Raw genomic sequence first — 12,225 nt, 5'->3', positions numbered from 1 at the left:
ATAAACCTTTACTATTTTATACAACCGATAAACTCTCTTTTTCTCTCTCGCTAACTCCTTAATTCAATATCTATACATTAAGTTGAAAATGATCCCGACACACGACAAGAGTAGGAGCAGCAGGAAAAATCCATGGCAAAGACGGAGCAGGCCGGTTGTTGGTGATAATTTGGATTATGTGCTTGGCCGGTACTGTAGCAACAGCTGCAACTACCAATTGTGATCAGGTAAACAAGGCATTGGCGCCCTGCCAATCTTATTTGCAGGCTGCTGCCATCCTCCGCCCAAGCCCCAGTGATGTACCGGGGCTCAGTCCCTTGATGCAGGGGGCGGAGCCACGTTCATCCTTAGCCCAAATTTCTTTTGTATGCATCTGACAATAACGACGGTAAATACCGTCGTTATTGATAATTTCCCGTCAATAAAGTGTAATTTTTTATTCTTTGATTGATAATAGTCCGGGTAAAAATTTTTAAAACAGTTTAGCTCGGGTAACTTTCAAATTCTGGCTCCGCCCCTGCCTTGATGGCACGGCTAGAATTTCTCCGGGAAGCAAGACTGACAAATGCTCCTGTCTAAGCTCCATTGGCGCCAAGACGGTTCCAAATCACGCCAAAGCAATGAAGACGTTCTGCGGTCTTCAAACTATCGTCGTCGGCAGCAAGCCAAACTTCTTCGGTTGACTATTTACCTAGCAGCTGCAATATCTACCGTTACTCCTTCCCATCTCTACCCGATGAACCGAACTCGACCAACTATCTATCCTATTATATATAATCTAGCTAACTATAAGGTCATGTGTGTGCATATATTAATCTGTGTGTGTTTGTGCTGCCACTTATTTTAGTATTAATTAATATGTTTTATTACTGCGTGTATGCATGTATTAATTTGTGCCATGATCTATTTTAATATTAATATGTTTTTAGTAATGTGTTTGTTTTTTATTATCTTTTGGGTTTTTTTTAATGAAATGGCACAAAGCTGTTTCCCCTCCACAAAAAAAGTCTTATACAAACCTTTACTATTTTATACAACCGGTAAACTCTCTCTTTCTCTCGCTAACTCCTTAATTCAATATCTATACATTAAGTTGAAAATGATCCCGACACACGACAGGAGTAGGAGCAGCAGGAAAAATCCATGGCAAAGACGGAGTAGGGCGGTTGTTGGTGATAATTTGGATTATGTGCTTGGCCGGTACTGTAGCAACAGCTGCAACTACCAATTGTGATCAGGTAAACAAGGCCTTGGCGCCCTGCCAATCTTATTTGCAGGCTGCTGCCATCCTCCGCCCAAGCCGCCAGTGCTGTGCCGGGGCTCAGTCCCTTGATGCAGGGGGCAGAGCCACGTTCATCCTTAGCCCAAATAACTTTTGTATGCATCTGACAATAACGACGGTAAATACCATCGTTATTGATAATTTCCCGTCAATAAATTATAATTTTTTATTCTTTGATTGATAATAGTCCGGGTAAAAAATTTTAAAACAGTTTAGCCCGGGTAACTTTCAAATTCTGGCTCCGCCCCTGCCTTGATGGCACGGCTAGAATTTCTCCGGGAAGCAAGACTGACATATGCTCCTGTCTGAGCTCCATTGGCGCCAGGACGGTTCCAAATCACGCCAAAGCAATGAAGACGTTCTGCGGTCTTCAAACTATCGCCGTCGGCAGCAAGCCAAACTTCTTCGGTTGACTATTTACCTAGCAGCTGCAATATCTACCGTTACTCCTTCCCATCTCTACCCGATGAACCGAACTCGACCAACTATCTATCCTATTATATATAATCTAGCTAACTATAAGGTCATGTGTGTGCATATATTAATTTGTGTGTGTTTGTGCTGCCACTTATTTTAGTATTAATTAATATGTTTTATTACTGCGTGTATGCATGTATTAATTTGTCCCATGATCTATTTTAATATTAATATGTTTTTAGTAATGTGTTTGTTTTTTATTATCTTTTGGGTTTTTTTTAATGAAATGGCACTAAGCTGTTTCCCCTCCACAAAAAAAAGTCTTATACAAACATTTACTATTTTATACAACCGGTAAACTCTCTCTTTCTCTCTCGCTAACTCCTTAATTCAATATCTATACATTAAGTTGAAAATGATCCCGACACACGACAGGAGTAGGAGCAGCAGGAAAAATCCATGGCAAAGACGGAGCAGGCCGGTTGTTGGTGATAATTTGGATTATGTGCTTGGCCGGTACTGTAGCAACAACTGCAACTACCAATTGTGATCAGGTAAACAAGGCATTGGCGCCCTGCCAATCTTATTTGCAGGCTGTTGCCTTCCTCCGCCCAAGCCCCAGTGATGTGTCGGGGCTCAGTCCCTTGATGCAGGGGGCGGAGCCACGTTCATCCTTAGCCCAAATTTCTTTTGTATGCATCTGACAATAACGACGGTAAATACCGTCGTTATTGATAATTTCCCGTCAATAAATTGTAATTTTGTATTCTTTGATTGATAATAGTCCGGGTAGAAATTTTTAAAACAGTTTAGCCCGGGTAACTTTCAAATTCTGGCTCCGCCCCTGCCTTGATGGCACGGCTAGAATTTCTCCGGGAAGCAAGACAGGCATATGCTCCTGTCTAAGCTCCATTGGCGCCAGGACGGTTCCAAATCACGCCAAAGCAATGAAAACGTTCTGCGGTCTTCAAACTATCGCCGTCGGCATCAAGCCAAACTGCTCTGGTTGACTATTTACCTAGCAGCTGCAATATCTACCGTTACGCCTTCCCATCTTTACCCGATGAACCGAACTCGACCAACTATCTATCCTATTATATATAATCTAGCTAACTATAAGGTCATTTGTGTGCATATATTAATCTATGTGTGTTTGTGCTGCCACATATTTTAGTATTAATTAATATGTTTTTATTACTGCGTGTATGCATGTATTAATTTGTGCCAGGATCTATTTTAATATTAATATGTTTTTAGTAATGTGTTTGTTTTTTATTATCTTTTGGGTTTTTTTAATGAAATGGCACTAAGCTGTTTCCCCTCCACAAAAAAAGTCTTATACAAACCTTTACTATTTTATACAACCGGTAAACTCTCTCTTTCTCTCGCTAACTCCTTAATTCAATATCTATACATTAAGTTGAAAATGATCCCGACACACGACAGGAGTAGGAGCAGCAGGAAAAATCCATGGCAAAGACGGAGTAGGGCGGTTGTTGGTGATAATTTGGATTATGTGTTTGGCCAGTACTGTAGCAACATCTGCAACTACCAATTGTGATCAGGTAAACAAGGCATTGGCGCCCTGCCAATCTTATTTGCAGGCTGCTGTCATCCTCCGCCCAAGTCCCCAGTGTTGTGGCGGGCTCAGTCCCTTGATGCAGGGGGCAGAGCCACGTTCATCCTTAGCCCAAATTCATTTTGTATGCATCTGACAATAACGACGGTAAATACCGTCGTTATTGATAATTTCCCGTCAATAAATTATAATTTTTTATTCTTTGATTGATAATATTCCGGGTAAAAATTTTTAAAACAGTTTAGCCCCCGGGTAACTTTCAAATTCTGGCTCCGCCCCTACCTTGATGGCACGACTAGAATTTCTCCGGGAAGCAAGACAGGCATATGCTCCTGTCTAAGCTCCATTGGCGCCAGGACGGTTCCAAATCACGCCAAAGCAATGAAGACGTTATGCGGTCTTCAAACTATCGTCGTCAGCAGCAAGCCAAACTGCTCCGGTTGACTATTTACCTAGCAGCTGCAATATCTACCGTTACTCCTTCCCATCTCTACCCGATGAACCGAACTCGACCAACTATCTATCCTATTATATATAATCTAGCTAACTATAAGGTCATGTGTGTGCATATATTAATCTGTGTGTGTTTGTGCTGCCACTTATTTTAGTATTAATTAATATGTTTTTATTACTGCGTGTATGCATGTATTAATTTGTGCCATGATCTATTTTAATATTAATATGTTTTTAGTAATGTGTTTGTTTTTTATTATCTTTTGGGTTTTTTTTAATGAAATGGCACTAAGCTGTTTCCCCTCCACAAAAAAAAGTCTTATACAAACATTTACTATTTTATACAACCGGTAAACTCTCTCTTTCTCTCTCGCTAACTCCTTAATTCAATATCTATACATTAAGTTGAAAATGATCCCGACACACGACAGGAGTAGGAGCAGCAGGAAAAATCCATGGCAAAGACGGAGCAGGCCGGTTGTTGGTGATAATTTGGATTATGTGCTTGGCCGGTACTGTAGCAACAGCTGCAACTACCAATTGTGATCAGGTAAACAAGGCATTGGCGCCCTGCCAATCTTATTTGCAGGCTGTTGTCATCCTTCGCCCAAGCCCCCAGTGCTGTGCCGGGGCTCAGTCCCTTGATGTAGGGGGCGGAGCCACGTTCATCCTTATCCCAAATTTCTTTTGTATGCATTTGACAATAACGACGGTAAATACCGTCGTTATTGATAATTTCCCGTCAATAAATTGTAATTTTGTATTCTTTGATTGATAATAGTCCGGGTAGAAATTTTTAAAACAGTTTAGCCCGGGTAACTTTCAAATTCTGGCTCCGCCCCTGTCTTGATGGCACGGCTAGAATTTCTCCGGGAAGCAAGACAGGCATATGCTCCTGTCTAAGCTCCATTGGCGCCAGGACGGTTCCAAATCACGCCAAAGCAATGAAAACGTTCTGCGGTCTTCAAACTATCGCCGTCGACATCAAGCCAAACTGCTCCGGTTGACTATTTACCTAGCAGCTGCAATATCTACCGTTACTCCTTCCCATCTCTACCCGATGAACCGAACTCGACCAACTATCTATCCTATTATATATAATCTAGCTAACTATAAGGTCATGTGTGTGCATATATTAATCTGTGTGTGTTTGTGCTGCCACTTATTTTAGTATTAATTAATATGTTTTTATTACTGCGTGTATGCATGTATTAATTTGTGCCAGGATCTATTTTAATATTAATATGTTTTTAGTAATGTGTTTGTTTTTTATTATCTTTTGGGTTTTTTTTAATGAAATGGCACTAAGCTGTTTCCCCTCCACAAAAAAAAGTCTTATACAAACATTTACTATTTTATACAACCGGTAAACTCTCTCTTTCTCTCTCGCTAACTCCTTAATTCAATATCTATACATTAAGTTGAAAATGATCCCGACACACGACAGGAGTAGGAGCAGCAGGAAAAATCCATGGCAAAGACGGAGCAGGCCGGTTGTTGGTGATAATTTGGATTATGTGCTTGGCCGGTACTGTAGCAACAGCTGCAACTACCAATTGTGATCAGGTAAACAAGGCATTGGCGCCCTGCCAATCTTATTTGCAGGCTGTTGTCATCCTTCGCCCAAGCCCCCAGTGCTGTGCCGGGGCTCAGTCCCTTGATGTAGGGGGCGGAGCCACGTTCATCCTTAGCCCAAATTTCTTTTGTATGCATTTGACAATAACGACGGTAAATACCGTCGTTATTGATAATTTCCCGTCAATAAATTGTAATTTTGTATTCTTTGATTGATAATAGTCCGGGTAGAAATTTTTAAAACAGTTTAGCCCGGGTAACTTTCAAATTCTGGCTCCGCCCCTGTCTTGATGGCACGGCTAGAATTTCTCCGGGAAGCAAGACAGGCATATGCTCCTGTCTAAGCTCCATTGGCGCCAGGACGGTTCCAAATCACGCCAAAGCAATGAAAACGTTCTGCGGTCTTCAAACTATCGCCGTCGACATCAAGCCAAACTGCTCCGGTTGACTATTTACCTAGCAGCTGCAATATCTACCGTTACTCCTTCCCATCTCTACCCGATGAACCGAACTCGACCAACTATCTATCCTATTATATATAATCTAGCTAACTATAAGGTCATGTGTGTGCATATATTAATCTGTGTGTGTTTGTGCTGCCACTTATTTTAGTATTAATTAATATGTTTTTATTACTGCGTGTATGCATGTATTAATTTGTGCCAGGATCTATTTTAATATTAATATGCTTTTAGTAATGTGTTTGTTTTTTATTATCTTTTGGGTTTTTTTAATGAAATGGCACTAAGCTGTTTCCCCTCCACAAAAAAAAGTCTTATACAAACCTTTACTATTTTATACAACCGGTAAACTCTCTCTTTCTCTCTCGCTAACTCCTTAATTCAATATCTATACATTAAATTGAAAATGATCCCGACACACGACAGGAGTAGGAGCAGCAGGAAAAATCCATGGCAAAGACGGAGCAGGCCGGTTGTTGGTGATAATTTGGATTATGTGCTTGACCGGTACTATAGCAACAGCTGCAACTACCAATTGTGATCAGGTAAACAAGGCATTGGCGCCCTGCCAATCTTATTTGCAGGCTGCTGTCATCCTCCGCCCAAGCCCTTAGTGCTGTGCCGGGGCTCAGTCCCTTGATGTAGGGGGCGGAGCCACGTTCATCCTTAGCCAAAATTTCTTTTGTATGCATTTGACAATAACGACGGTAAATACCGTCGTTATTGATAATTTCCCGTCAATAAATTGTAATTTTGTATTCTTTGATTGATAATAGTCCGGGTAGAAATTTTTAAAACAGTTTAGCCCGGGTAACTTTCAAATTCTGGCTCCGCCCCTGTCTTGATGGCACGGCTAGAATTTCTCCGGGAAGCAAGACAGGCATATGCTCCTGTCTAAGCTCCATTGGCGTCAGGACGGTTCCAAATCACGCCAAAGCAATGAAAACGTTCTGCGGTCTTCAAACTATCGCCGTCGACATCAAGCCAAACTGCTCCGGTTGACTATTTACCTAGCAGCTGCAATATCTACCGTTACTCCTTCCCATCTCTACCCGATGAACCGAACTCGACCAACTATCTATCCTATTATATATAATCTAGCTAACTATAAGGTCATGTGTGTGCATATATTAATCTGTGTGTGTTTGTGCTGCCACTTATTTTAGTATTAATTAATATGTTTTTATTACTGCGTGTATGCATGTATTAATTTATGCCAGGATCTATTTTAATATTAATATGCTTTTAGTAATGTGTTTGTTTTTTATTATCTTTTGGGTTTTTTTAATGAAATGGCACTAAGCTGTTTCCCCTCCACAAAAAAAAGTCTTATACAAACCTTTACTATTTTATACAACCGGTAAACTCTCTCTTTCTCTCTCGCTAACTCCTTAATTCAATATCTATACATTAAGTTGAAAATGATCCCGACACACGACAGGAGTAGGAGCAGCAGGAAAAATCCATGGCAAAGACGGAGCAGGCCGGTTGTTGGTGATAATTTGGATTATGTGCTTGACCGGTACTATAGCAACAGCTGCAACTACCAATTGTGATCAGGTAAACAAGGCCTTGGCGCCCTGCCAATCTTATTTGCAGGCTGCTGTCATCCTCCGCCCAAGCCCTTAGTGCTGTGCCGGGGCTCAGTCCCTTGATGTAGGGGGCGGAGCCACGTTCATCCTTAGCCAAAATTTCTTTTGTATGCATCTGACAATAACGACGGTAAATACCGTCGTTATTGATAATTTCCCGTCAATAAATTATAATTTTTTATTCTTTGATTGATAATAGTCCGGGTAAAAATTTTTAAAGCAGTTTAGCCCGGGTAACTTTCAAATTCTGGCTCCGCCCCTGCCTTGATGGCACGGCTATAATTTCTCCGGGAAACAAGACAGGCATATGCTCCTGTCTAAGCTCCATTGGCGCCAGGACGGTTCCAAATCACGCCAAAGCAATGAAGACGTTCTGCGGTCTTCAAACTATCGCCATCGGCAGCAAGCCAAACTGCTCCGGTTGACTATTTACCTAGCAGCTGCAATATCTACCGTTACTCCTTCCCATCTCTACCCGATGAACCGAACTCGACCAACTATGTATCCTATTATATATAATCTAGCTAACTATAAGGTCATGTGTGTGCATATATTAATCTGTGTGTGTTTGTGCTGCCACTTATTTTAGTATTAATTAATATGTTTTTATTACTGCGTGTATGCATGTATTAATTTGTGCCATGATCTATTTTAATATTAATATGTTTTTAGTAATGTGTTTGTTTTTTATTATCTTTTGGGTTTTTTTTTAATGAAATGGCACTAAGCTGTTTCCCCCCCAAAAAAAAGACTTATATAAACCTTTACTATTTTATACAACCGGTATACTCTCTTTTTCTCTCTCGCTAACTCCTTAATTCAATATGTATACATTAAGTTGAAAATGATCCCGACACACGACAGGAGTAGGAGCAGCAGGAAAAATCCATGGCAAAGACGGAGCAGGCCGGTTGTTGGTGATAATTTGGATTATGTGCTTGGCCGGTACTGTAGCAACAGCTGCAACTACCAATTGTGATCAGGTAAACAAGGCATTGGCGCCCTGCCAATCTTATTTGCAGGCTGCTGCCATCCTCCGCCCAAGCCCCAGTGACGTGCCGGGGCTCAGTCTCTTGATGCAGGGGGCGGAGCCACGTTCATCCTTAGCCCAAATTTCTTTTGTATGCATTTGACAATAACGACGGTAAATACCGTCGTTATTGATAATTTCCCGTCAATAAAGTGTAATTTTTTATTCTTTGATTGATAATAGTCCGGGTAAAAATTTTTAAAACAGTTTAGCTCGGGTAACTTTCAAATTCTGGCTCCGCCCCTGCCTTGATGGCACGGCTAGAATTTCTCCGGGAAGCAAGACTGACATATGCTCCTGTGTAAGCTCCATTGGCGCCAGGACGGTTCCAAATCACGCCAAAGCAATGAAGACGTTCTGCGGTCTTCAAACTATCGCCGTCGGCAGCAAGCCAAACTTCTTCGGTTGACTATTTACCTAGCAGCTGCAATATCTACCATTACTCCTTCCCATCTCTACCCGATGAACCGAACTCGACCAACTATGTATCCTATTATATATAATCTAGCTAACTATAAGGTCATGTGTGTGCATATATTAATCTGTGTGTGTTTGTGCTGCCACTTATTTTAGTATTAATTAATATGTTTTTATTACTGCGTGTATGCATGTATTAATTTGTGCCATGATCTATTTTAATATTAATATGTTTTTAGTAATGTGTTTGTTTTTTATTATCTTTTGGGTTTTTTTAATGCAATGGCACTAAGTTGTTTCCCCCTAAAAAAAAAAGACTTATAAAAACCTTTACTATTTTATACAACCGGTAAACTCTCTTTTTCTCTCTCGCTAACTCCTTAATTCAATATCTATACATTAAGTTGAAAATGATCCCGACACACGACAGGAGTAGGAGCAGCAGGAAAAATCCATGGCAAAGACGGAGTAGGGCGGTTGTTGGTGATAATTTGGATTATGTGCTTGGCCGGTACTGTAGCAACAGCTGCAACTACCAATTGTGATCAGGTAAACAAGGCCTTGGCGCCCTGCCAATCTTATTTGCAGGCTGCTGTCATCCTCCGCCCAAGCCCCCAATGCTGTGCCAGGGCTCAGTCCCTTGATGCAGGGGGCAGAGCCACGTTCATCCTTAGCCCAAATTTCTTTTGTATGCACCTGACAATAACGACGGTAAATACCATCGTTATTGATAATTTCCCGTCAATAAATTATAATTTTTTATTCTTTGATTGATAATAGTCCGGGTAAAAAATTTTAAAACAGTTTAGCCCGGGTAACTTTCAAATTCTGGCTCCGCCCCTGCCTTGATGGCACGGCTAGAATTTCTCCGGGAAGCAAGAAAGGCATATGCTCCTGTCTAAGCTCCATTTGCGCCAGGACGGTTCCAAATCACGCCAAAGCAATGAAGACATTATGCGGTCTTCAAACTATCGTCGTCAGCAGCAAGCCAAACTGCTCCGGTTGACTATTTACCTAGCAGCTGCAATATCTACCGTTACTCCTTCCCATCTCTACCCGATGAACCGAACTCGACCAACTATCTATCCTATTATATATAATCTAGCTAACTATAAGGTCATGTGTGTGCATATATTAATCTGTGTGTGTTTGTGCTGCCACTTATTTTAGTATTAATTAATATGTTTTTATTACTGCGTGTATGCATGTATTAATTTGTGCCATGATCTATTTTAATATTAATATGTTTTTAGTAATATGTTTGTTTTTTATTATCTTTTGGGTTTTTTTTAATGAAATGGCACTAAGCTGTTTCCCCTCCACAAAAAAAAGTCTTATACAAACATTTACTATTTTATACAACTGGTAAACTCTCTCTTTCTCTCTCGCTAACTCCTTAATTCAATATGTATACATTAAGTTGAAAATGATCCCGACACACGACAGGAGTAGGAGCAGCAGGAAAAATCCATGGCAAAGACGGAGTAGGCCGGTTGTTGGTGATAATTTGGATTATGTGCTTGGCCGGTACTGTAGCAACAACTGCAACTACCAATTGTGATCAGGTAAACAAGGCATTGGCGCCCTGCCAATCTTATTTGCAGGCTGCTGCCATCCTCCGCCCAAGCCCCAGTGATGTGCCGGGGCTCAATCCCTTGATGCAGGGGGCGGAGCCACGTTCATCCTTAGCCCAAATTTCTTTTGTATGCATCTGACAATAACGACGGTAAATACCGTCGTTATTGATAATTTCCCGTCAATAAAGTGTAATTTTTTATTCTTTGATTGATAATAGTCCGGGTAAAAATTTTTAAAACAGTTTAGCCCGTGTAACTTTCAAATTCTGGCTCCGCCCCTGCCTTGATGGCACGGCTAGAATTTCTCCGGGAAGCAAGACTGACATATGCTCCTGTCTAAGCTCCATTGGCGCCAGGACGGTTCCAAATCACGCCAAAGCAATGAAGACATTCTGCGGTCTTCAAACTATCGCCGTCGGCAGCAAGCCAAACTTCTTCGGTTTACTATTTACCTAGCAGCTGCAATATCTATCGTTACTCCTTCCCATCTCTACCCGATGAACCGAACTCGACCAACTATCTATCCTATTATATATAATCTAGCTAACTATAAGGTCATGTGTGTGCTTATATTAATCTGTGTGTGTTTGTGCTGCCACTTATTTTAGTATTAATTAATATGTTTTTATTACTGCGTGTATGCATGTATTAATTTGTGCCATGATCTATTTTAATATTAATATGTTTTTAGTAATGTGTTTGTTTTTTATTATCTTTTGGGTTTTTTTAATGAAATGACACTAAGCTGTTTCCCCCTCAAAAAAAAGACTTATAAAAACCTTTACTATTTTATAAAACCGGTAAACTCTCTTTTTCTCTCTCGCTAACTCCTTAATTCAATATCTATACATTAAGTTGAAAATGATCCCGACACACGACAGGAGTAGGAGCAGCAGGAAAAATCCATGGCAAAGACGGAGCAGGCCGGTTGTTGGTGATAATTTGGATTATGTGCTTGGCCGGTACTGTAGCAACAGCTGCAACTACCAATTGTGATCAGGTAAACAAGGCATTGGCGCCCTGCCAATCTTATTTGCAGGCTGCTGCCATCCTCCGCCCAAGCCCCAGTGATGTGTCGGGGCTCAGTCTCTTGATGCAGGGGGCGGAGCCACGTTCATCCTTAGACCAAATTTCTTTTGTATGCATCTGACAATAACGACGGTAAATATCGTCGTTATTGATAATTTCCCGTCAATAAAGTGTGATTTTTTATTCTTTGATTGATAATAGTCCGGGTAAAAATTTTTAAAACAGTTTAGCCCGGGTAACTTTCAAATTCTTGCTCCGCCCCTGCCTTGATGGCACGGCTAGAATTTCTCCGGGAAGCAAGACTGACATATGCTCCTGTCTAAGCTCCATTGGCGCCAGGAAGGTTCCAAATCACGCCAAAGCAATGAAGACGTTCTGCGGTCTTCAAACTATCGCCGTCGGCAGCAAGCCAAACTTCTTCGGTTGACTATTTACCTAGCAGCTGCAATATCTACCGTTACTCCTTCCCATCTCTACCCGATGAACCGAACTCGACCAACTATCTATCCTATTATATATAATCTAGCTAACTATAAGGTCATGTGTGTGCATATATTAATCTGTGTGTGTTTGTGCTGCCACTTATTTTAGTATTAATTAATATGTTTTTATTACTGCGTGTATGCATGTATTAATTTGTGCCATGATCTATTTTAATATTAATATGTTTTTAGTAATATGTTTGTTTTTTATTATCTTTTGGGTTTTTTTTAATGAAATGGCACTAAGCTGTTTCCCCTCCACAAAAAAAAGTCTTATACAAACATTTACTATTTTATACAACTGGTAAACTCTCTCTTTCTCTTTCGCTAA

The sequence above is a fragment of the Impatiens glandulifera genome, chromosome 6 (genome assembly GCF_907164915.1).
Source record: "Impatiens glandulifera chromosome 6, dImpGla2.1, whole genome shotgun sequence".
NCBI classification, from domain to species: Eukaryota; Viridiplantae; Streptophyta; class Magnoliopsida; order Ericales; family Balsaminaceae; genus Impatiens; species Impatiens glandulifera.
This window is presented reverse-complemented; position numbering follows the sequence as displayed.